The 24,745-nt window shown below is 36.6% G+C and overlaps 1 pseudogene; it reads left to right on the top strand.

Annotated features, from left to right (window-relative positions):
• The first annotated feature begins 335 nt into the window (after positions 1–335).
• Positions 336–24,745, top strand: part of LOC115272493 — a 75,708-nt pseudogene continuing 51,298 nt past the window's right edge.

Here is a 24,745-nt window from a genome sequence, read left to right as displayed (position 1 = left end):
TTTTTGTGGTGTTACCTTGCGTCTTCAAAATAAAGTAAACCAAAGAATTAAGCTCACTTTGAACATGAAAGCAAAGGCTTGGTGTCATAAAACTATCAATTTGATACACTATTTTCAAAAATACTTTTTATCTCATGAAACCTCAAGCATTTGAGTCCTACAAGCCCAAAACTGGGGGCTGGATATACAGCACAATTCCAGTTTTCCAATTCAAGTAATCGACGTTATGCTACCGCAGTGACCCTTAATGAACCAGCTGCTTGTAATTTACTTCTCTGTTTAGTCTTCTCCACCACTGACTCTGAGCTAGAGCAGATGGAACATCAGCAAAAGGAATGACAGTGGAGAGTCGAAAACCTCTTGCAAAGAAGGGAGACCCAGGGGCCATAGCAAATGATGGACAAGAAAATTCACGTAACTTGAAGGTCTAATTTTAAAGGCCCTCTGTCCACAAAAAATGAGTTTCAAAATCTTTGCTTGGCCATATTGCTATGAGCCAGTAAACACTGTATGTTTTCCATTCTTCTCTTTTTTTGAATGGGAAGAATTATTAATACGATCTCATGGTGGAGCTACCATCTCAGGTCCACCACCACATATGGAGTGTACTTGTGTGTACAGATGATAAATAAGTTACCTTTTTATATAATAAACTGCCAGATAATGAAGCTACCAGATGGGAAGATTCCACATCATCTGGAGATCTTGGACTTTTGAGTTCAAAGCAGTTATTTGTGCTGTCCCCTTGGGAAAGGGTAAATATGATATTTTTATATACTGAAAGAGGATAATGTGAAGGTTTGGTCATCCAAAAGATATAAGGTGACAGAGGTTATGTTTTCACCAAATGTATTATGTCCTTTCCCTGGAAACATAGCAAAGCTACATTTCCCAGCCTCTTTGACAGTTAGATGTGGTTATGTGGTTGACTATAAGCTACCATAAGTTAGACAAAGGTGATGTTTGCTACTTCTAGGACTGTCCCATTAAATTATCCCATATTTGCTCCAAAATTGCATTATGCAGATAACTAAAGGATATATATTATACTAGACTTCTCATCAAAGACTCCTGTCTCTTTTATTTTATTAAGGAAAAAAAGGCACAGCTATCCACTAACAACAAGAAATCCACTTTAAATATGAAGACATCATCATGTTGAAAGCAAAAGAATGTAAAGATATACTATGCTAGTATTAAGGCACAAAAAAACCTGGGGTGACTATATTGATACCAGGAAAAGTCTATTTCAGGCAATAAATACTACCAGGGATACAGAAGATCATTTTATAATGATAGTAGTTTTAAATCATTAAGAAAATTTAATAGTCCCAAATGGTTCTGTATGTAATAGTTCATCTTCAGAACACATGAAGTAAAAACTGATAAAATCACACAGAGAAGTATACAAGACCATTATTTCAGTCAGAAATTTCCGTATCAGTGTTTCAGTATGATAGAATGTATACAGAACAGCAGAAAGAATAAGGAAAACTTGAACTCTGCGAACTACCTTTACAAAATACTGGATGTATACACCCACATATCAAGACCACTCCACTTATGAATAGCAGAATACATATTTTCTTCAAGTATATAGAGAAAATTTATGAAAATAGATCAGTTCTTCACAAGCAAGTATTGACATATTTAAATGATTTGAGTCAGGCAAAGTGTGTTTTCTCTAGAAAGAATAAGAGAAATGAACTTGGGAAAACTCCCAAATATTTGAAAATTAAAGAGAAACATCTAAATAACTCATCGGTCAGAGGCATCTGGCTTGCTCAGTTGGAAGATCACATGGTTCTTGATTTCCAGGACAAGAGTTAAGCCCTGTGATAGATGTAGAGGTACTATATAAAAAATAAACACATTATAGTTTTAAAAATGAGGGTCCTAACTGGCTCAGTCAGAAAAGCATGTGACTCTTGATTTCTGGGAATGAATTCCAGCCCCACCCTGTGTGTAGAGATTACTTGAATAAATTAATTTTTAAAAACTATTAAATACATTTTTAAAAGGTCAAAAGGCAAAACAGAAAACAGATCATATGTGTACTGAATGTGAGTGATAGGCCAACATATCAAAATGTGTGAGATGCAGCTAAAGAAGTGTTTAAAGGGAGATTAGAGTAGCTAATATATATGAAAAGAAATGTTTTCAAATCTGTGAACTCAACTTCCATTTAAGAACCAGGTAAAAAATAGATGACACCAAATATTTACTGGAAAAAAAAGGAGACAAGGATTAGAGTAGAAACTAGTGAAATAGAAAAAGAGAAAAAAAAGTAAAACCAAAAGTCAATTCTTTAGACCAGTAAAATTACTAAACTTCTAAGTCAATGTTTCTCAAATTTTCACTATTTTTTAGCCCTAAAGGGGATTTTTAAGGTATTTCTTTCTCCAATAGTTGCCTAATTTCCTCTATTGAAATTTTAATATTACAGATATGGTACATATCTATTCTATACTGTATATATATCTGTGATTTGTAGATAAAAAGAGTAAGATTTTTTTCTTTTAACTTTTCTCTTGTCCTGGTAAGAACCACTTTTTCAAGATCTTGGTAGCAATTGTGCACCCCACTGAAAATGAATGACCTAAGTATTGGTATGTGTAAGTTTGGGAGAGTATGTAAGTCACCAATAACAGGAATAAAAGAAGGGATATTGTTACAGATTTTATTTATTTATTCTTAGTTTTTAAATGTTTAATTATTTTTGAGAGAGAGAGAGAGAGAGGCTAAGCATGATCAGAGGGGGGGCAGAGAGAGAGAGGGAGACAGAAATCAAAGCAGGCTCAGACTCTGAGCTGTCAACACAGAGCCTGATGAGGGGTTTGAACTAACAGACCATAAGACCATGACGTGAGCCGAGGTCAGACACCCAACTAACTGAGTCACCCAGGTGCCCTAAGATTTTAGATATATGCTGGATTGTCAAGGAATATCATGAATAGTTTCATACCAATAGATTGATCAACATAAACAAAATGGAGTGATTATTTGAAAGATGAAAATACTCTTAAAAAAGAAAAGATAATGTGATTAACTCTATATTTTGTTGATGATCTCATGGTTGTGAGTTTGATCCCCGCATTGGGCTCTGAGCTAATAGCAGAGCATGTTTCAGACGCTCTGTCTCCCTCTCTCTGCCCCTTTCCCACTCTCACTCTCTCACCTCTCAAAAATAAATAAACATTTTTAAAAAGTCTAATAAAAAACCTTCCAACAAATACAATTTTAAAGGTAGATAAAAATCACTGAAAATTCTGTCAAACATTTAATGAAGACAGAATACCAACTGTATACAAAGTTTTTCAGAAAAATAGAATAGTAAATATATTTCCACTTATCTATGAAGCAAGAATTATTCTTATATCAAAACCAGGAGTAAACATATTTCAACTAATCTGTTAAGCAGAAATTACTCTAATATCAAAAGGAAACTGCAGACCAATACCCCTAATTAATATGGATAGAAAAATTCTGAATAATAAATTTAGCCAATGAAATCCAGCAATATATAAAAATGATAATACATCATAATCAAGTAGAGTTTATCCTAGGATGTGAGAACAAAGTCTCTCAAAAAATGATGGGGCAAAAACTGGATACCTACATGGAAAAAACAACAACAACAAAACACAACACAACATTGACTCATACATAACTTGGCCCATGTGCAGATATTAACACAAAATGGATCACAGACTTAAATGTAAAAATAAAATATGAGAAAAGATCTTTCTGTCACTGTTTTAAGCAAATATTTCTTAAATGCAACACCAAAAAGCACAGTCCATAAATTTTTTTTAAAAAGAAATTTGACTTCATCAAAATTAAGAAATTTTGTTTTTTGAAAGACTCTATTAAAAGAATGAAAAACTAAGTCCAGGCTTGGAGAAAATATTTGAAAACCATATATCTGATAAAGAACTTTTATCCAAAATATATAGATAACTCTTAAATCTCAATTGTAAAGGTAAAATAACCACCGCACACCAATCCAGTAAAAAATGAGCAAAACATTTGGATAGACACTTAAAGAAATCACTGGAATGATAATTAAGCATATTAGAAAGGTGTTAGGGTAATGCAAACTAAAACCACAATGCGACATTTCTAAATACTTGTAAGTATGGATAAAATTTAAAAGACTTACCGTATCTAGTTTCAGCAAAGATGTGGAACATCTAGAGTTCTTAAGCACTAGTGGATGATATGTAAAATGATACTACCACTTTGGAAAACAGTTTGGTGTGTTTTTTTTTAAAGTTAAATATTCATGATATCATATAAGTTAAATATCCTATCAAGCTACTCTTATATGTTTATCCCCCAAATGAAAGAGAATGTCCACACATGTACACATACATGAAAGTTCATAGTGTCTTCCTGTGTAATGGCCCAAAATTGGAAATATCCTAAATATGCATCAACAGGTAAATGGATAAAAACAAATTGTAGGAGATCTCTACAATTCTACTATGCAATAAAATAGAGTGACTATGTATGGAATAACATAGATGAATCTAAAAATAATTAAGCTGAGTGAAGTATGCCAGTTAAAAGAAAAATATATATTTTGTGTAATTTCATTTGTAGAAAATTCTTGAAAATGCAAGCTTCTCCATACTAAGAGAAAGCAGATAGCTGTTGCATGAAAATGGGGCAGGGGCAGGAGATAGGGATTAAAAAGGAGCATACAGAAAATTTTAGGATCATCTGTATGTTCATAACTCAGTTTCTGATGTACATATAGGCATATACAATTATCAAACAGCCTAATTGTATTTATTAAGTGTACAGAGTTTATTTCATGTCATTTTAAAATAAAGCTGTATATGAATGCTTTGAGTTTATTTAAACTTATTGAGGTGCCTCCATACATTAGAGTACTCAACAGTAAAAATGATAAACTACAAGCAATGGTGTGCATTTCCCGTCAAAAGCATTATGTTAGGTAAAGAAGCTAGACTTAGAATTTGTCTACGGCATGATTTCATGTATGCAGCTTTCTGGAGAAGGCAGACATGTTTGGAAAGAGAAAACAGACTGTTTCCTGGAATGCAGGAAGAAGAGATGGATTGGTTACAAAGCAGCAGGAGTGAACTCCTGGAGGTGATGGAAATAATTCTGTATCTTTTATGTAGTAGTGTTTATTTGACTGTATACATTTGGCAAAATTCATAGAACTACGTTCCTTAAAGAACTAAATTTTGTCTCTGTAAATTATACCTTAATAAACCTGCCTTAAAGACATATTCTAAGCATGCATTAACAATTGCTCTTCTAGTCCCTTTAATTGATTACAGTCATATAATCAACAGTCTTTCTCTATGCTAAGTGCTAACTGCATGGTGTACAGGTTTCGTACATGAGAATTTTGAAAACACGGTCATGCCTTTTCTTCCATCTTCACGTTTTTCTCTGACATAAAAACATTCTATCTTGCTGCATGTCGCATAGAGACTCTGGAGCATTGCTGTAGTTAAATGATGCATTATAACTTTTCCTAATATACTGAAGAGTTAAAAGAAGAAAATAAAATCGAATGTTGGAGATTTTCATCAAATGATCTATTTGTGTGTTTAATAGACTAAGCATGCACATTCCCTAAAGCCATGTTTCCCTACTATTTTTAACCCCTAAGTCTCAATTCATGAAAATTTCTCTGCTTTGTGTTATGAGAACAATGATACTATCTTTTGCTTCTCAGATATAAAATGGTATTATAACATTATATGTGACTTTTCAAATACATATATTCCTCTTCCCTATATTCTCCCAAAATTCTCTTTTCCACTCTTTGTCCTCTTTCAGAACCTTTGCTCTAACACCAGAAAACAGCCACACCGTGTCCGTGGCCATCTCCTGCATCTCAGGGCCACAACTTAGCCTGGCCTCATTTTGGACCCTCCACACCTGCTCTACATATGATGAATCTGTTGGACATTTTTCCAATCTAAATAATGGATGGATTTCTATAATTGCATTCCATCTTCTGACTGGCAGCCTTTGAAATAGTTATTTTGGTCAACAGAGGCAAAGTAAAAACATAAAAACAAAACTCAAAAAGCTTAAGCATTCAATCCTCACTATTGGGGTTTTTGCTACTCTTTCCCTAAGAAAATTAGAGACATGCCTACTGAGGCCTGTTGATTCTAATCGGATCTTAGTGAACCTTGCTACCATATGTTTTCAAGAGGCTGCATAGAAAAAAATATATAGCAAAAGAAACTCAATTGCTTTGTTTGCTTTGAAGAAAATAGCTTTCACATACTGTAATTTTGCAAGTCCTGTCTTGTGCAAATGAGCATTAACAAACATGGTAGGCTGGATAATGGTTCCCCAAATACATCCAGGTCTCCCAGAAGCTATGACTATGCTACTTATATAGAAAAATTGACTTTGAATATGCAATTAAGTTTTAAAAAATCTACTATAAATCATATAGCTTATTGAGAACAAGCTGGCATTATAACTGTCTTCCTGCTACTAAATTAGCCTTTAATATATCAAACTACCTGTCTTGATGGGTCTTGAACCAGCTAGGTATGTCTTCCACTTAGTGTCTGAATTATCTATTGCTGTAAACAAATTACCCCAAAACTCTGTGACTTCAAATAACAAATTCACGTGATCTTGGATTTTGTGAATCAGGAATTTATGGGTAGGTTAAATAGGTGGCTCTAGTCAGGGTGTCCCGTGATCTTGCAGTCAAGATGTTGGCCAGAGATGTAGTCATCTGAAAGGCTGACAAGGCTCCCACAATCCGCTTTACAATGGTGCATTCACATGGCTACAGACAGGAGGCCTAACTCGTTCACCAGAGGCCTTCTTCCTACGGCTATTTGATCTGTCCTCACAATATGGCAGGTGACTTCACTCAGAATGAGCGATCCAGGAGGAGATCAAGACAGAGCTTCAATTTGTTTTGTTAACTAGTTTCAGATATTGCATACCATCACTTTTGTTTTATCGGATTTATTGGAAGCAAACTACAAAGTTTGGGCCACACTAAAAAAAAAAAGGGAACTTAGATCCAATTGTTGAAGGAAGTGCCAAAGAATTTGTGGACTCATTTAAATTATGATAGGCCTTTGCTTTAGCTCTCCTTACTTGATGAAGTGCTCTCCTCTTAGACTTGTGCTTGGCTACGTCCATCAACTCTCAAGTCTTTGTGCAAATCTACCCTGTCAAAGAAACCTACCGTGACTATTGTAGCAGACACCATTATTCAATCCTCTAATGTTCATGTTTTCCATTTCCTTATGCCATTTCCCTAGCTTTCCTTCTAACACCTGTAACCATGGCACTCTATGAAAGATTGTTCTTGTGCCACTGGAGCTGCTTTGCAATTTGCAGAGACCCAGGAGTGCCTGGGAGCTTACATTCCACCTCAGTCCCACCAGGTAGCCCTCAGCCTGATGTGGAGGTAAAAATAGTCCAGCCCTCTTATCGCTTGTTGAGACAGAAACTGATCTACAATCCGGAGATCCTCTGCAGTATCAGACTAAGTCCAATAATTTGCTTGAAAGTGAATCTTTGTTTTCTTTTTCATCCTCCTCCTCCATGTCCCAATCTATTACCATTTTCTTTTGAGAGCACTTGTACGAAGTCATTGGTACCCTTATTTTGACCTGTGGATCAGTTTCCTGAGAACCTGATGTAACTAACTGTGCAATTTAATCCTGCGAAATTCTACCAGCTACCCGATACATGTCTGTTACCTCTTCTCTCTTTTTCTAAATGTTTATTTATTTAATTTTGAGAGAAACAGAGTGTATGTGGGGTAGAGGCAGAGAGAAAGGGAGACAGAGAATTCAAAGCCGGCTCAGTGCTGCCAGCACAGAGTCTGATGCAGGGCTCAGACTCATGAACCATGAGATCATGACCTGAGCTGAAGTCAGACACTTAACCGACTGAGCCACCAGGCATCCTTCTTATTTCTTTATTATTTAGTAGCACCTATCACCTTCCACTATACAATATGCTTATACATTTGCCATTTACTGCCTGTCTTCAACAACTAATAAGTAAATTCAACTAGCACAGAACCATTGTCTGCTTTGTTTTCTATGGCTCTAAGAAAGTTTTGCTCCTTCCATTGCTTTGGAAATATTAGAAATTTCCCTGTAAGGGTGATGCTTAGTGACAAAGTGAAAAGTGGGCAAAGTATCAATTATCACGGAAATCTCACAAACCCCAGTATAGTCCAAAAAGCAGCTATCTGCATAGATGATGACTGAGCTTTGAAAATTTCTACAATTTTAACATATTAGAATCTTTGGGAGAAATTAATGTGGACAAGCATCAGCCTTGGATCAGTGGCACAAAAGTAGAAATCTAATAGCCAAAAATCTTTCCCAGCATCACACTGATGATTAAAATTGCAGACCTACAGCCCCTGTTATTTTTCACTGTAGAATGAAATATGATCATAAATAAGCCAAAATAGAAACTGAAAGTTTCCTATCTACCCCCACTATAATCATCTTACTTCGGAATACAGAAATTCCAATCTAAGAGTTTGGAGCAAGATTGTGTGTGTGTGTGTGCGTGCGTGTGTGTGTGTGTGTGTGTGTGTGTGTGTTCGTGTGTGTATGTGAGAGAGAGAGAGAGATACAGAGACAGAGAGACAGAGACAGAGAGAGATAAAGATCGAGAGAGAGAGAGAGAGAGAGAGAGAGACAGAGAGAGACAGAGATCCAGAATGATGGAGAGTGAGAGAGAGAAAGATAATTGAATGTTATATATTACATCCTTTTTCTCTTTTTCCAGAAATGTTCTTTTCTCATTTCTAAATTTTTGTTTACTTATTTCTTATTGTTGACAGAGGATATCACAATGACTCTGTACCTCATTCATAGGCTTCTTTGGTATATACTAGATTCTATCAGAGATCCAGCATGTAATGAATATATATTTCACCCTGTTTATTGCAGACTTGGCTCCTGGAATCTCATACCAATTCCCCACCTGTGTGTAGCAAAATATATTTTATATCTTTGATTTTCTCGTCCCTTTCCCGTTTCTTGTGGCTATTAAAGTTGATGGAGTAGAGTGTGAAAGGATGTGAATGTGAAGAAATAAAATTTATAGCTTGTTATTCTTGATTTTTACTCTTCCAACTAAATCATAAACATTCACTAAGTGCTATGTTGATTTTATCTATTGTTTGACAACATATAGATAAATGTCTCATTCACTGTGCTAAAGTCAAGGACCCTACATTTTTAATGTCTAAGCTATAAACCTCAGATGAGTTGCAAACTCCTAATATTTTATAATGGATGATTTTGTCATTCATTCATTTATTAAATAGTAATTAATTGAATGACTACTCTGTGTCTGAGATTGTTGTAGGAACTGGATACAGCAGGGAACAAAACAGACAACAATCTTTATCTTTATCTAGTTTTCTGGGTTTATAGAATGTGCATATAGTCTTACCAATGATAGCATTCACATAGACTATATGATGTATATTATGTAATGTGACATATCCTAAATAATGTGAACACACAAAACGTAGTTTAATTATTCAGTATATCTTGCTGACTATTTTCATACACTACTCTCATCTCTATTCTACTAGATACTTGGAATGTTTTGAAGAGTGAAATAAAATTCCAAATTTCATGAAGATTTTGTATTTTGTTGAGAAGAGGTAGAAATTTCAAAAAGTTAAAAAAAACAAAAAAATCAGAAAGTTAAAAATAAAATTATAGTCATGGCTAAAAGATGATAAGTCATATAAAAACAATAAACAGGGGCACCTGGGTGGCTCAGTTGGTTAAGCGCCTTTGGATTAGGTCATGATCTTGCAGTTTGTGAGTTCCAGCTCTGCACTGAGCTCTGTGCTGTCAGCTCAGAGCCTGGAGCCTGCTTTAGATTCTGTGTGTCTCTCTGTCTCTCTGCCCCTCTCATGCTCGTGCTCTGTCTGCCTCTCTCTCAAAAATAAAGAAACTTTTAAAAATGAAACAAACAAACAAATTACATGGTGAGGAGGACCTGAGGAAGCTGGTATTGCTGAGTAATTTGCAGCAATAAATACGGTAATCCAGGTAGATACTACTTGAAGAAGGTGAGGGATTTTGCCAACGATCTTATGGTAGAGTACTTTAAGAGGTGAGAGAAGCTAGACCAAAACTGCTAAGATGTTGAGGATAGTGGCGAATGCAGCCCTATAAGGCTTTTTTGGGCCATTGCAAGGGCTTTGGTGTATAATCTGAGTAAAACTGACAAACCCTAAAATTTCTGAACAGGGAATAAAACAGTCTGATGTATGTCTTAAAATCATCACTCTGGCTGCTCTATTTTGACCACAGAAGCAATGAAGCCAAAGAGAGGTTGCTGGATAATCCAGAGGAGAGGTGATGGTGGCTTCAGCTGCTGGTAACATTGGGTGTGCTGATAAGTCGTGGATTTATGAATGCATTTTAATACTGAGCCAATAGAATTTTTGATCTACTGGACCTGGGATTTAATAAAAGAAGAAAGTAAGGTTGACTGTGAGATTTTTGGCCTGAACAATTGAGAAAATGTTAAGTATAGGGTGGCCATCAGCTGAATGAGAGAATCAGGTTTGGGAGTTCAGTTTGGGACATGTTAAGTTGAAATGTCTAGACCCCCAGGGGAGTATTAGAGCAGGTGGATACATAAGTTTGGAATTAGAATTCCGAGCTAGAGGTATATATTTTGAAGGAGGCTGGAAGGTGACAACCATAATGGAGAATATTTAATTATTATGGGGGTATCCTCACTGGGAAGGTACTATTTGCATAACACCTGACACATAAGGGGAAGAGTGATTCAGCTATAAATGGGGAAAATATTCCAGGCCATAGTAATAGAATGTACCAAATCTCTGGCTGATGGAATTGGGAGAATATTGGGTCTACTGTGTTGAAAAATAGCAAGGAATGTAGTCTGGCAAGAGCAGAGTGAGCCAAAGAGAGAGGAGAAGGAGAAGGAGAGGTCAGTGAAGGAGCCTGGAGTCAGATCATGCAAGGCCTTCCAAGTCCTTTAATGTTAATTAATGAGGGGTTTTTTAAAAAATGTTTTTAATGTTTATTCAGTTTTTGAGAGACAGAGAGAGACGCCAAGTGTGAGCAGGGGAGGGGCAGAGAGCAAGGGAGACACAGAATCCGAAGCAGGCTCCAGGCTCCAAGCTTTTAGCACAGAGGCCGAGCTGGGGAACTCACGAACCGGGAGATCATGACCTGAACTGAAGTCGGATGCTTAACCAACTGAGCCACCCAGGTGCCTCAAAAAATGAGGGGATTTAACAAAGATTTCAGTTAGAGAAGTGACACAATTTGAACAGTTTGTAGAAAACACTAGCTGGTGAAGTGAGAATACTTTGCAAGAGCTGCAAAGATGAAAGCAAGACATAAATCACAGAAGTTACTTTAAAAATCCCGATCAGAAATAACGGTGGTGTGGACAAGTGTAACAGTGAAGATGGAGCCTTTATGTGTGTTTCTCCAGATGCAGATTTTCAGGGAAAGTGGACAGGAGACACAGCAGGGGGCTGGAATAGACAAGAAAGAAAGAAAGTCAATAGAGAATACATCATCTAACAAGTTACTTTGTTTACAGGCATCTGGTGCCCAATTCCTCCAGAAACCTCTGGGAGAGAGGCTAGAGCATAATGGGGAGTTATTCCAGCCAACGGATCAGGAAGCTGGGGAAGATTTCCATCAAATTTTTGCTAATCAGTGGTTGAGGACTACTTAAACAGACATTTCTGGTTTGCCCTCTTCTGGTCAAGAATGATCCTACTGCAAGCCCTGAGGCAGAGATTCATGGTTTCCATAATAAGCGGGCTTTAACATGTAGAGGAAAGTGCCAAGAAGGTACTAACACAGCAGTGAGAGCAGCTGCTTCAGTGGTGAGAAGGCTTAGAAGTGCGGATATATTACGAAACTAAAGCCTGAACACAGACGTGTGAAACTCATGTGCACACGCACACACACAAAACTGTGTTTCTATAAAAAGTGTTTCTTGGGGTGCCTGGGTGGCTCAGTTGGTTAAGCCTCCAACTTCGGCTCAGGTCAGATCTCACGTTTGTGGGTTTGAGCCCCGCGACAGGCTCTGTGCTGACAGCTAGCTCAGAGCCTGGAGCCTGCTTCCAATTCTGTGTCTCCTTCTCTCTCTGCCCCTCCCCCTCTCATGCTCTGTCTCTCTCTGTATCAAAAATAAATAAAACATTTAAAAAAGTTTAAAAAAAATAAAAAGTGTTTCTTGTGAATATGAGAACTTCAAGTTTCTAATTTCATTTCTTAAACAAATACACAGCATCTACCCTGTGCCGCGCATTTCTGAGGAACTATGAGAGATACCAGGAGGAAGAAAACCTAAGTATGGACCTCAAGGGACTCAAATTTTAGTAGAAACTTTTCATTAATTACATTAATGAAATTTTGTAATTTCAAAATGATAAATTTTGTGATTTCTTTTGATTAATTACAATATGCACTAAAAGAGGAAGATGGAGGGGTGCCTGAGTAGTTCAGTTGTTTAAGCTTCTGACTTAGGCTCAGGTCATGATCTCACGGTTCAGGGGTTCAAGCCCCACATCAGGCTTTCTGCCATCAGCACAGAGCCCATTTCAGGACCTCTGTCTCTATCTCTCTCTCTCTGTCCTCCCTCCCCTGCCACTAACTCTCTCTCTCTCTCTCTCTCTCTCTCTGAAAAATAAACATTTTTTAAAAAAAGATGAAGACTGGCATAATAAATATTAACAAAATCACCTAGTATTTATCTTAGGAAAATAATGATAAGGGCCTAGATTAATGAAGTGATCCTAGAAACAGAGGCTAGAAACCTTGCTTATTTTATCCCACCGTGAATTCCCAAATCCAAACCCAGAGCCTGGCAGAGAAAGTGTTCAGAATATACAGTCATATCGCTGTCTCACAACATGGTAGCTTCCTTCTTCAAATGCAGCGAGAGGGTCTCTTCCTTACAAGCAAAGGCTCAGGTTTTCTTTTAAGGTTTTCACCTAATTAGGCTAGGTTCACTCAAGGTAATCTCTATTCTGCCCTCCCTTCCTTCTTTCTTTCCTTCCTTGCTTCCTTTCTTCCCTCCCTCCTTCCCTCCTTCCCTTCTTCCTTCCTTCCTTCCTTCCTTCCTTCCTTCCTTCCTTCCTTCCTTCCTTCCTTCCTTCCTTCCTTCCTTCCTTCTTTCCTTCCTTCCTTCCTTCCTGCTTATTTATTTATTTTTTGAGAGAGAGATAGAGCATGAGCAGGGAAGAGTTAGAGAGAGGAAGAGAGAGAGGATCCCAAGGAGACTCCATCTAAGTAGCTTCTAGCCTGATCTCTCAGTTTCATATTCTCTGCAATCCAACATAAACTGGCATCTGAAGGCCGGTCATCTATATTTAAATGTACATTTGTCTTTAACATTATAAAATATAGCCGTATTAAATCCTCTTTCTTCTATTTTGATTGCAAATTAAAGGATCTCAATTCAAATTCACTTCAGCAAAATGGGCCTCTCCCCTCCCCTCCCCTCCCCTCCCCTCCTTTCCAAGCTTTACAAACCAAAAAATTCAGGATAATTTCTGGCTTTAAATTAGGCTCTGGCTTGGGGCACCTGAAGGGCTCAGTCGTTTAAGCTTTCAACTTCAGCTGAGGTCATGATCTCATGATTTGTGAGTTTGAGCCCCACATCAGGCTCTGTGCTGACAGCTCAGAGCCTGGAGCCTGCTTGGAATTCTGTGTGTGTATGTCTCTCTGTCTGTTGCTCCTCCACTCACACTCGGTCTCTCTCTCTCTCTTAAAAACAAATAAAAATTAAATTTTTTTTAGTTAGGCTCTGGCTTTAGACCCTCTTCTTTTAACCATCACAGCAATGTTTCTGAGCTATATTCTAAGAATATAGGGGACTAACATGAATAACATCCATTCTTAAATCACTACCATTGTCAGGAGAAGGAACACTGCATACAACCTATCAGGCATTGATTACCTTCTAGTTACTAAACTCATCTCTAGTAAAACAATACTAACTGAATATAGCAGGGAATTAGGTCTTTCAAATAAATTATTTTATTTTGTGAAAAAAGAGAGGGAGGAGTCAGACATTAGGGAAAATGTCTATACAGAAGATTGTCTCTAAATTAGCATGGATCATCACATCCATATTTCTTTGATTGCTATATAAGCCCTCTACATTGTCTCTATCCACTTTATTAGCTTCTCTGTGACACTTCTTTCAGATAAGAATCGCTTTATGTTCTAATATCACATTATTATCTAGTCTCTAAATTCACTCTCCATATTCACTTCTCTGCTCTGGTTGTTCTATCGGGAAAACTCTCTCTGCCTAATCCCCAAGGAAACATCCTCTTAAAGAGTGGGGAAAATCATCTACTCAGAAAAACCAGTTTATTTGTGAAATTACGCATGTGTCTCAAGCAGAATTAATTGCCACTTATTCTCTGTTCTCAGTGACACCTTATACAAATGTTATTTTGACCTTAATTTGAATCTGATAAATCTCTATTTAGAATTGTGCCTCTTTTGCTGCAGAATGAACTTGAAGTAAAAAAAAGCCTACCTTATTCAGCCTTGTTATATCTAGTGCCTTGTATGATTCCCATGTCTTTGAGATCTCGCACAATGTTTGCCAAATACATAACATTAAGGAATATGCAGGGATACCCTATTCAAACTTCATCTTGCCAGCCAAAGAAATGGGACACTCAGATGTGTTGTGAAAATACATTAGACTAAATATTTTTTGATTGGGGGAAGAAAAGCACACTTAGCAGTGTCTGGTCAAAAATTATTTTTATTCATGATTCCCTATGATTTTATCTATTGTTTCCTATGATTAAATATATGTTCTTGTTGTTTTAAGAAAGGTTGCCAATGGTGCCAATGGTGCCAATGACAAAGACCTATCTTTAACTAGTTTTATAATAAGTAGAAACACAAGTTTTAGAGGCACCTGGGTGGCTCAGTGGGTTAAGGATCCGATGTTAGCTGAGATCATGATCTCATTGTTCCTGAGTTCGAGCCCTGTGTTGGGTTCTGTGCTGACAGCTTGGAGCCTGGATCCTCATTCAGATTCTGTGTCTCCCTCTCTGCCTCTCCCCTGCTCCTGCTCTGTCTCTTTCTCTCTTTCTCAAAAATAAACATGAAAAAAATTAATAAAAAGAAACATAATTTTTAAAGGTCTTTAAGTACAGTCTGAAGATATGTATTTTTATTTGGCTAGGTAGACAATTATGACCTGCTTCTTCAATGATCTGAAGAGTCATTAAATAAATAAGCAAAGACTAACACACACCACGAGTTTTATAGAGTCCTAGCCCTGGTCATCACGTAGAATATAGTCCATTTCACATATGTTTCTGCTCCATGGCTGTTGGGTGGATGTAGATGGAATAACAGAACTTGGGGATAAAATGCAAGTGGTGGGCGGTGAGAAGAGGAACTTCTAGGCTGCTGCACGTCAATGGAAAGTTGTTCTTTATCATTTTATGAAAGATTACAGAATGCCAGAGTGAGAGGAAATAATAGATATCATCTGTTTCTTTATTCTGAATAAATCTCACAGCCCTGAGACCTTACACAAAAAGCTAATGTCACCCAGCATATGTGTGGTAAAACAGACAATGAAACCTCTGACTCCCATCTAGTCTATGTATTTTTTTTAATACTTTTTTACTCAGGATACTTCCTAGAAGGCTTTTTGGTGGCACACAATATAATTCACTTGAAAATTAAGATTAATAACATAGAGATGGGGGTTTCATTTGAGGCATTACACGAAGAAAAATTTTCCTTCTATTACTCACTTGCTAGTTGATCTCCAAATCCTTCTCATAGGGATTTCTCAGGCAGCTGGTAATATGTTACAGATGGATTTTATGCGGGTGACATGCCTCCTCACTCTGAAGAGGGGACACACACACATGTGCATGCGCATGAAAGGGAAACCATGTGCCAGCTAACTCTGGTTATCAATAAGGGCAGGGTGGTATGATGGCAAGAGGAAGGGGATGTATGAGTGTGTTGACTTGGCTAGGTGTCCAGATGTTGTCTTCTCCATCTGTATGCAAGAATCCTTGCCTAGATGACTACTGAGATGCCTCCTCCAGACAAACAGTGCCCACGAAAACACGATACATCCCTGTTCCGCCCAGGGTGCTGGTTACTCCTTGGCTACACCAGTCTCTTTGATCACTGATGCTGGTGTGATCTCTATTTCAAGCACATCTCTCACTTAACTCCTGAGAAACACACTCTTTTTTCCCCCCTCTCTTCACTCTTCCTTCTGCTTTTCTTAGTAGTTTGAAGGAAAACAAAATTTAGTTCATATTTTGCCACTGCTGACTCTCATGTCAGTAAACTGCATTTGCTACCTTTGATGATGACTTTCGTTCAAAACTCATGAATGTGCCTAACCTTCTTGGGCCCTGTTTTCATCACTCCTTTTTTTCTTTTATATTTCCTTAACTCCTAAGTCACTTAATTTCTCTATATGCTGCCTTTAGCTGGCCTCATTCTTACCTGCTCAATTTCTGCTTCCTTTTTTCCCCTCTATGTTCCATCTCAACACAAATTTTTCTATTGATCCCAGCCTGAGAGACAGAGTGAAAAGTCTACAATGTATAAAGAAAGTGGTCAAAAAGAATAATTAAAATTAAAAAAAATTGTACCTTACTAATGAGTAAATGCCTTTAAAAGGGAAAAAAAATGTAGCAAAGTCATTTAGCAGTCATTTAGTAGAAGTCATTTATGGTAGGATTGAAAAACATATTCTTACATATGCTGTCCACAATTTCCACCCACAGTAGAAGGGATGATTATGGATTTAGAACAAACAAGTTCTTAATTCAAGGGTTAGCTCTGCCATTTACTCCCTAGGACCCGAGCAAGTTATTTAGTATTGCTAAGCCCTAATGTTCTTCACTGTTACCTGTGGCTAAAATTATCTATCTCACAGTTTTTTGTAAGTATAAAGTAATTTAGTTTTGTGACCTCTTAATTATACTGGGTGGCAATAAAAGAGATAAAAGAAAAATAATAATTCTGGCAAATGATAGGTATGCTGTCCCTTCTTTTGAAAGCTAATTCTCAAAAGAATTTATTGGTTCACTCTAAATAGAACTGGATCTCTGGGTTTTCCAATATTTATGATGTGGCAAATCCTTTAGTGACATCTATTCTTCTAGAAGAGTTTAACTATTTGGTGATAGATGAATTTCTGAGAGCCAAACACTTTTTGATCATTATGAGAGATGACTTATTTCATCCATTTCTGAGAGCCAAACACTTTTTGATCATTATGAGAGATGACTTATTTCATCCATTCAATAATCTGAATATCTCTCTGGCCACACAGTCATGAACAATGTAGAGCAGACATAAGCATTAAAAATTACCTCTTCTCATAAAGCTTTGTGCTCAAATTCTTATCTCATTTATGGAGCAAAACGTTGGCCAGTAGGTCCATATGCACATCCTAATCATTACAGGTTTATAGTAAGTCTAAGCAAACAAAATGTCAGAGGGCCTCATTTTAATAGAACCTTTCCAAAGCTCTGGAGAGTGCCTGAAAATGTACTTGATCATAATTTTTTGAAGCTTTATTGCAGTATGATTGATAAATAATGAATCACATGTATTCAAGTGTGCAGATATGTGAACAATCATAAAACAACCCCCATCTTTAAGACAAACAACATAACTATCATCAGCAAAATTTTTCTCAAGATTAGTTTAGACTTATTATAATCTTAAATCCTCCATCTTTGTTCTTCTTTTCAAAGATGGTTTAGCTTTCCTGGTTCCTTTATATTTTTATATCAACATTAGAATCAGTTTGCCAGTTTCCATTTAATTCACAAATTGATTTTGGAGGTATTCCTATCTAGATGATACTTATTCTTGGAATCAATGTGCATGAAATTTATCATGAATGACCACTTACTTTATATCGATTATAATTTCCATCAACAGTGTTTAGTTTTCAGGGATAGGTCTTGTATGTATTTTATCTATCTTTAAAAATCATATTTTATACTATTATTAACTCTATTTTTAAAATGTCAATTTCTGGCTCTTTCTTTGTTACTATGTAAAATATAATTTGGAGATATTGATTTTTCTATCCTACCACTGTGATAAACTCACTTATTAGTTATACTAGCACTTTTGCAGATTATATAGAATATTCTAAATAGTTGATAATTTTGTCTGTGAATAATAAAAGGTTTTATTTATTCTTTTTGAACTTGTATGTCCATATTTCTTTTTCTTATTATGCAACCTGGACCCTCTTGTATGATGTTAAAGATGGCAGGAGAAGGCATCTTTACCTTATTCTTGATATTAGGAGGAAAGCATTCAATCACTCATCATTAAGTATGATGCAAGCTAATGACTTTGAAAGATAATATTTATGAGGTTGAACAGGTTTCTTTCATTTCTAGCCTACTAAGGATTTTTTAGTTCATTTATTTATTTTGAGAGGGAGAGAGAGCATGAGTGGGACAGGGGCAGAGAGAAAGAGAGAGCGGGAGAGTTCCAAGCAGTCTCCATGCTGTTGGTGCAGAGCCTCATGTGGGGCTTGAACTTCTGAACCATGAGATCATGACCTGAGCTAAAGGCAGATGCTCAACTGACTGAGTCACCCAGGTGCACCATCTTACTAAGGATTTTGATTAGGAAATGATGGCACAGGTCAAGTGATTTTTCTAAATATGTTGAGATGATCACATGCATTCTTGCTTGGAATATTAATGAGTTATTCACTTTACGTATTATTATATATGATTTTCTAAAAGTGTGTTAAACTTTGCATTGATATTTGGTATTGGTCTCTATTTTAATTTATTATAATATCTTTATCTTGGTATCAGACTAATGCCAACCTTTTAGAATGAACTGGTAAATATTTCTGCCCCTCTAATTTTAACTAATTAATTTTAATTAATTTTGCATAAAATTGGTACTATTTTTTCCCATGTGTTTAGTAGAATTTACCTGGAAACCATAGGAATGTAATACTCCTGGCAGGAAGATTTGTAACTAAAATTCAGTTTTGTAGCAGATATTAAGTTGTTCAGGTTTTGTATTTTTTCCTGAGCATGATGGCTAAGTTTACGTGTCAACTTGACTGGGCCATAGGATGCCCAGGTTTCTGATCAAACATTATTCTGGGTGTTTCTGTAAGGATATTGAAGATGATATTAACAATTAAATTGGTGGATTAGGTAAAGAAGATTGCTTTTACTAATGTAGGTGGGCCTTGTTCAATCAGTTGATGACCTGAATATAGTAAAATGGCTGGCCTTCCTCTAAGTAAACAAGAATTATTCTGCTTGATAAATGGTTCAAATTGAGACATTGGTCTTTTCCTGCCTTCAGACTCCAGTTGAACACCGGCTCTAATGGGCCTTAAGCCTGCTAGACATTGGATGGGCAAGCTTGGTGACTACCCCTACAGATGTTAAAATCTGCCAGCCTCTAAAATCATGTGCGCCAATCCCTCACATCAAATACCTCTCTCTCCATATAAGTGATGATTCCGTTTCTCTGGAGAAACCTTATACAGTGATCTTTGATAGTTTTCCTTTTAAGGAATATGTCCATTTCAGATAAGTTGTTGAATTAACTTGTAGAAGGCTGTCAAAAATATTTCTTTACTATCTTCTTGTGTCTATACAATATGTGGTGATATTACTTCACTCATTTCTGATAGGTATTTTGTGTCTTCTCTCCATTGTAATAAGTTCCGTTCTAGAACTCTCAGATCTATTACTTGGAAATATAATACACAGATGTGATCGGATTGGAGAGACAGAATGTTTTTAGATGTAGAAAACCTTTGTGTAACTTTTTTCCTCACTAGAAGTTTCTGAGGTGGCTCTTAGTGCCAGTTTTCTAGAAACGGTGTTCTATAAAAGTGCACCTTAAATTTAAATTTTTCAATGAAATCTTGCATATGAGTTTTCCAATAATCAATCTTACCTCTAGAGTCTTCTAGGACTTTATACTGACATCAAAACACAACACACTGGGGTGTCCGGGTGGCTCAGTTGGTTAAGTGTCCAACACTTGATTTTGGCTCAGGTTATGATCTCACAGTTTGTGAGTCTCACACTTTCAGCAAGAGTCTGCTTGAGATTCTCTCTCTCCCTTTCACTGCCCCTCTTCCACTCAGTCTCTCTCTATTTCCCTCCCTCTCAAAATAAATTAAAAAACATTTAAAAATACACTGATTTGAATCATAAATATTTACACTCTTTTATGCACCTCATTGAACAGGGGTTCTTTCAGAACAAGAGTTCTTGCCTCATTCAACACTATCTTCGGATCCATGAGACCACAGAATGATGTACTCAATACCAATTTTTCAATTGACTTGCTAAAGATGTGACTATATTTGTCCATCTTGAGACCATTAGTAATACTCAAGATGGCCATTTCTCAAAAGGGAGTGGCTGGAAACAGTTTAAAAATGGTTAAAGAGTGAGAGGGGGTGTGAGGGAGTGAAAATGGCAAGTTCTACTCACACATTTTACAGTGTGTGGAGCTGTAATTTTGAAGTGAAAAGTTTCCATGACCACTGCTGTGATAATTGGTATTAGCACTATATATTCTTGGCATTTTAAATGAAAATTACTGCCTTCGTTCATACTCCCACTGGTGTACTAAAAAGCTCAGCTACCGCATGACTTAGAGCTGTTAGTCCCAAGAAATACACTTAGATCATTTGGTTGAACTTATTCTTTTGATTTTCCTATTTTTCATCTCAAATTTTCCACCACTCACGCCTTTTCAAGTACTCCTTTAAAATCTAAGAGAGACCCTACCATTTTAGAGTGTCCACTTTTTGTACTAAGTAAGGGAAGCGACTTCTATAAAGTTACCTTGTTGCCTATGGCTGCCAGAGAGATTTCCTGCAAGGTTGGAGGAACTGTGTTACCTGCTCCCCAGCACAGGACTTCTATAAGTTATACTTGTTTATCAAATTTGCCTGATGCATTTAGGATAGTTTGACTTAAAATATAAACTGTATGTTATGTGGAAATATATATGTATCTAAGGGAGGGTGCCTACAGAGTTCTTTACAAAGGGTGTATATCTACATCATTTTTAAAAGTATATATAGATATTAAGTATTTAGATTTTAATATACATATATTTTAAATATATGTTATACACATATATATTATCAGATAAATTAGAAAGAATAGGGAATTGGGTCAGGAATGTACTTTCTGAAGAACAAAAAAAATCTTGCCAGAACATGTAGCCACCTAAAGAGAGAGGATTTGATTTCCAGAGAAATTAACTCTGAAGTAAAATTAAGACTGTTGTACTGTTGATTGTGATATATTCTAGTATTAGGAAATAAAAATAAAGTCCAGAGTAAGCAATGTCCAGGAAATAACTGGAAGAGACAGGTCACCAGTATAAGGATGTCTTAAATGAAAGAAATTTGGATGATTTCAAATATTTTCAACGTGTTATATGAAGGAACTGATCAAGTAGTTCACTACTTCAAATTTTCTACTAATGTAAATTCTGACACAGAAAGGGTACCTAGGGGCATAATGTAGATCGCTGGTAAGATCATGTTTGAACCAATTCTTGTGACTCCACTGACAATCTTTATTAATGGAGAAACATTGTGAATCCAGACATGGGAGCCTGGTGGCTGGCAGTGACTAAGGGCAGTTTAAATGAAGGAGAAAGCGTGCCTGTGTGGTCTATTAGAAATACCTGCCTTGGTGAGTGTCTGGGCGGCTCAGTCGGTTAAGCAACTACCTCTTAATTTTAGTTTAGGTCGTGATCTTACAGTTTGTGAGTATTCACACTCATAGTGCACGTCAGTCTTCACACTCATAGTGCAGAGCCTGCTTGGGATTCTCTCTCCCTGCCTTTCCCCTGTACTCACTCACTTTTTCTCTTTCTCTCTCTCAAAATAAATAAACTTAAAAACAGAGACAGAAATCTGCTTTGAATGTGAGGGAGAAGAATGGACTTGCTAGCCTATTATTTCTCATCACTGCTCTGAAAAATCTGTTACTGCTTATGCTGTCTCTCAAGCAGAAAAACTTGAGCTTCTTAACTCATTTCCACACATTAATACATATTGTTCAATATGAAAAATATATATAACTTTATATCATCTTTATCACTCTTAAAAGCATCATGATATTTTCCCTTTTGAATAGAAGAATTTGATCCCAACTCTCCATAACATAGACTCAGCAAAGCCTCTCCTATGCCAGGAATTGATAATGGTAGCATTTTGGTGTAATAACAGTGCCCCTGAGTTGTCGATGGTCAAACAACATTGTCAGTGTATTTCTTGTAATTCTATGCTTGCTTCCCTCTCTCAGCAATAGATTGGGCTCCTTGGCAAATGAGGATATGTCCTTCTGCATCTTCAGTTGCCAGCACATCATAGGCACTCAACAAACATTTGATGAGTGAGCAAATAAAGAAAAGTTGTCATAACAGTTATCCTGCCAAATGTATGATGATGGTGATGGCAAGGAGGAGGTGTTTCGGTCATTTATCTGAACAACCACAGCTGCTATAAAATCAGCCTAAGAAAGTGATGTGTCAGACAGGTCCAGGCAAGAAAACCCTTTCTGGATCTTCTTATTTTCAGCCAGACTGATTACAGCTGGTAAACACAGCCCAGGATGTGAGATTCGATAGGCTTTGCAGTTGTGCATTCAGGCAGTTTCGAAAGCCTCCCACCATCAGCAGGCCCTCTTGTCCATTTTCAGGAATGTGCTGCCTATTTCGGGCAGTTTGTTTTGACTCCTGGATCCACAGGCTCAAGGAAGTGTCCCAATGAGCACAAACTGGCCCAGATGCAATAGTAAATGTGGTCCCACTGATTTCCAAACATTTGCCCTTTAATGGCAATTAAGTGATTTAATACATTGTTCCGGACCTCATGATACATGAAGTCAATGTTGCACTTCTGTTTAAAAAATAACCTTTTTTCTGTGTCTCCCTCTGTCTCTGACCCTCTCCTGCTCGCTCTCTCTCTCTCTCTCTCAAAAATAAATAATAAAAACATTTAAAAATTTTAAAAAAGAATCTTTTGTTCATGCTTTAGCTGTCATATCTTCATTTTGGGCATGTGAATTACCATTTTAAATGAACCACACTAGAGTGACTCAATTTCTTTATCATATGAATCCTTTCTCACCCATTTTATCAGCTCAGTTGTTTTGTTGCTGTTGTTAGTTGTTAATAAACCTAATTGTCATCACTCCATTCTTCCTTCCTGCCTTACTTTGGGGAGTCTTGTTTTGTTGGTCATCTTCATGTTCCCACTGTTGTGAGTTATGTCTATCTCAGATCAGTAGGAGGCTGCTCCCATCTGCTACAAACCTATCCTGGGTATGGGGCGCTCTGCTCCAAATGGCTGCTGTGCACTGTCTCTAGAAGCCTCGGCCCTTTTCATGGAGTTCACAGGATTTTCTCCTAAAGATCCTGGATAATCCTCTTCCCTCAACTGCTATTGTTTCTCTTCACCACTCTGTCCCAAGTGTTGTCACAGACCCTTGCTTTAGCTATTTTAATAGTTAGGACCAGATAGTAACTTGTGATGAGATATTAGACAGAAATTGAGAGATAAGGAAAGAAAAGCATAAAACAAAAGAGTAATTTATAGTTTCTACTAAAGCACACCTGTGCAGCATCATGGCTGTGGTGATCCTGTTGAGAACAGGGCTATCTCTTCACAAATTTTGTAAATTTTTCCCTATCTCCAGTGTCCATGTTAGTGGCAATGCTTTATAGTTGAGTACTCACTGCCTTCCTCAGTTCTTTTGTCTTGGCACCTGATCTATTTCTAGAAACCATGATTAACAGTAGAATATCCACTTTTCCAGCAAAACCCCATTAGCCATGCACAAGGATGCGGTCTTGTCTAATGACCCCTAACAGAGATTAATTACTCTCAAATACAATAAGCTAACATCAGAATCTTCCAGAATTTCTAGCCTTATACCATTTAGTGTACAGTATATCAAGAAAATATGAATAATCCAATCCTGTTTGAGATTGACGAGGCCAGTTTATTTCCATATATTTTCCCTTTGTCTTTTGCATATGTCTGTATATCCTTTCTGCATTGTTCTCTCAGCTTTTCACCCTCTCAGAGTTTCATAATCCACCTTGCCATATACATGGGGGCAAATAATATAAGAAAGACCAATTTGGGAACAAGGAACAAGGAAACAGAGTCATTTAAATTCTCCATAGGAAAAATATCATTTCCTTTAAAAGATTAATGGATAACAAAAGATGTCTCAGAAATACATTCTTCTCTTATCATTCAAATTCAATCTTGTATTAGAAGAATTAGGTAGTGAAATGAGAGAAGAAAGAAAGTGGCATACATATTAGAAAGGAAGAAATAAAACTGTCTTTTTTTTGTAAATGTCATGATTGTCTTCACAAAACATCCCAAGAAATCTATGAAAATGTCTCACAACTAGTAACTGTTGTACAAGATCATGAGATAAAAGATTATATACTAAAGTCAATTTTCTTTCTATATACTAACTCATCACTGGTATTTGAATTATGTTTCAACTGATAATTAAAACAAAAAATGTAAAACAGTACTATTAACAAAAGTACCAAAAAATCCCAAATCACCGGATAGAAATCTAATTAAATATGTAGAGGATTTTTATGGTACAAACTAAATACTTACAGCCGAATTAAGATGTTAAAAA

The sequence above is a fragment of the Suricata suricatta genome, chromosome 11 (assembly GCF_006229205.1).
Source record: "Suricata suricatta isolate VVHF042 chromosome 11, meerkat_22Aug2017_6uvM2_HiC, whole genome shotgun sequence".
Classification (NCBI taxonomy): Eukaryota; Metazoa; Chordata; class Mammalia; order Carnivora; family Herpestidae; genus Suricata; species Suricata suricatta.
This window is presented reverse-complemented; position numbering and strand designations above follow the sequence as displayed.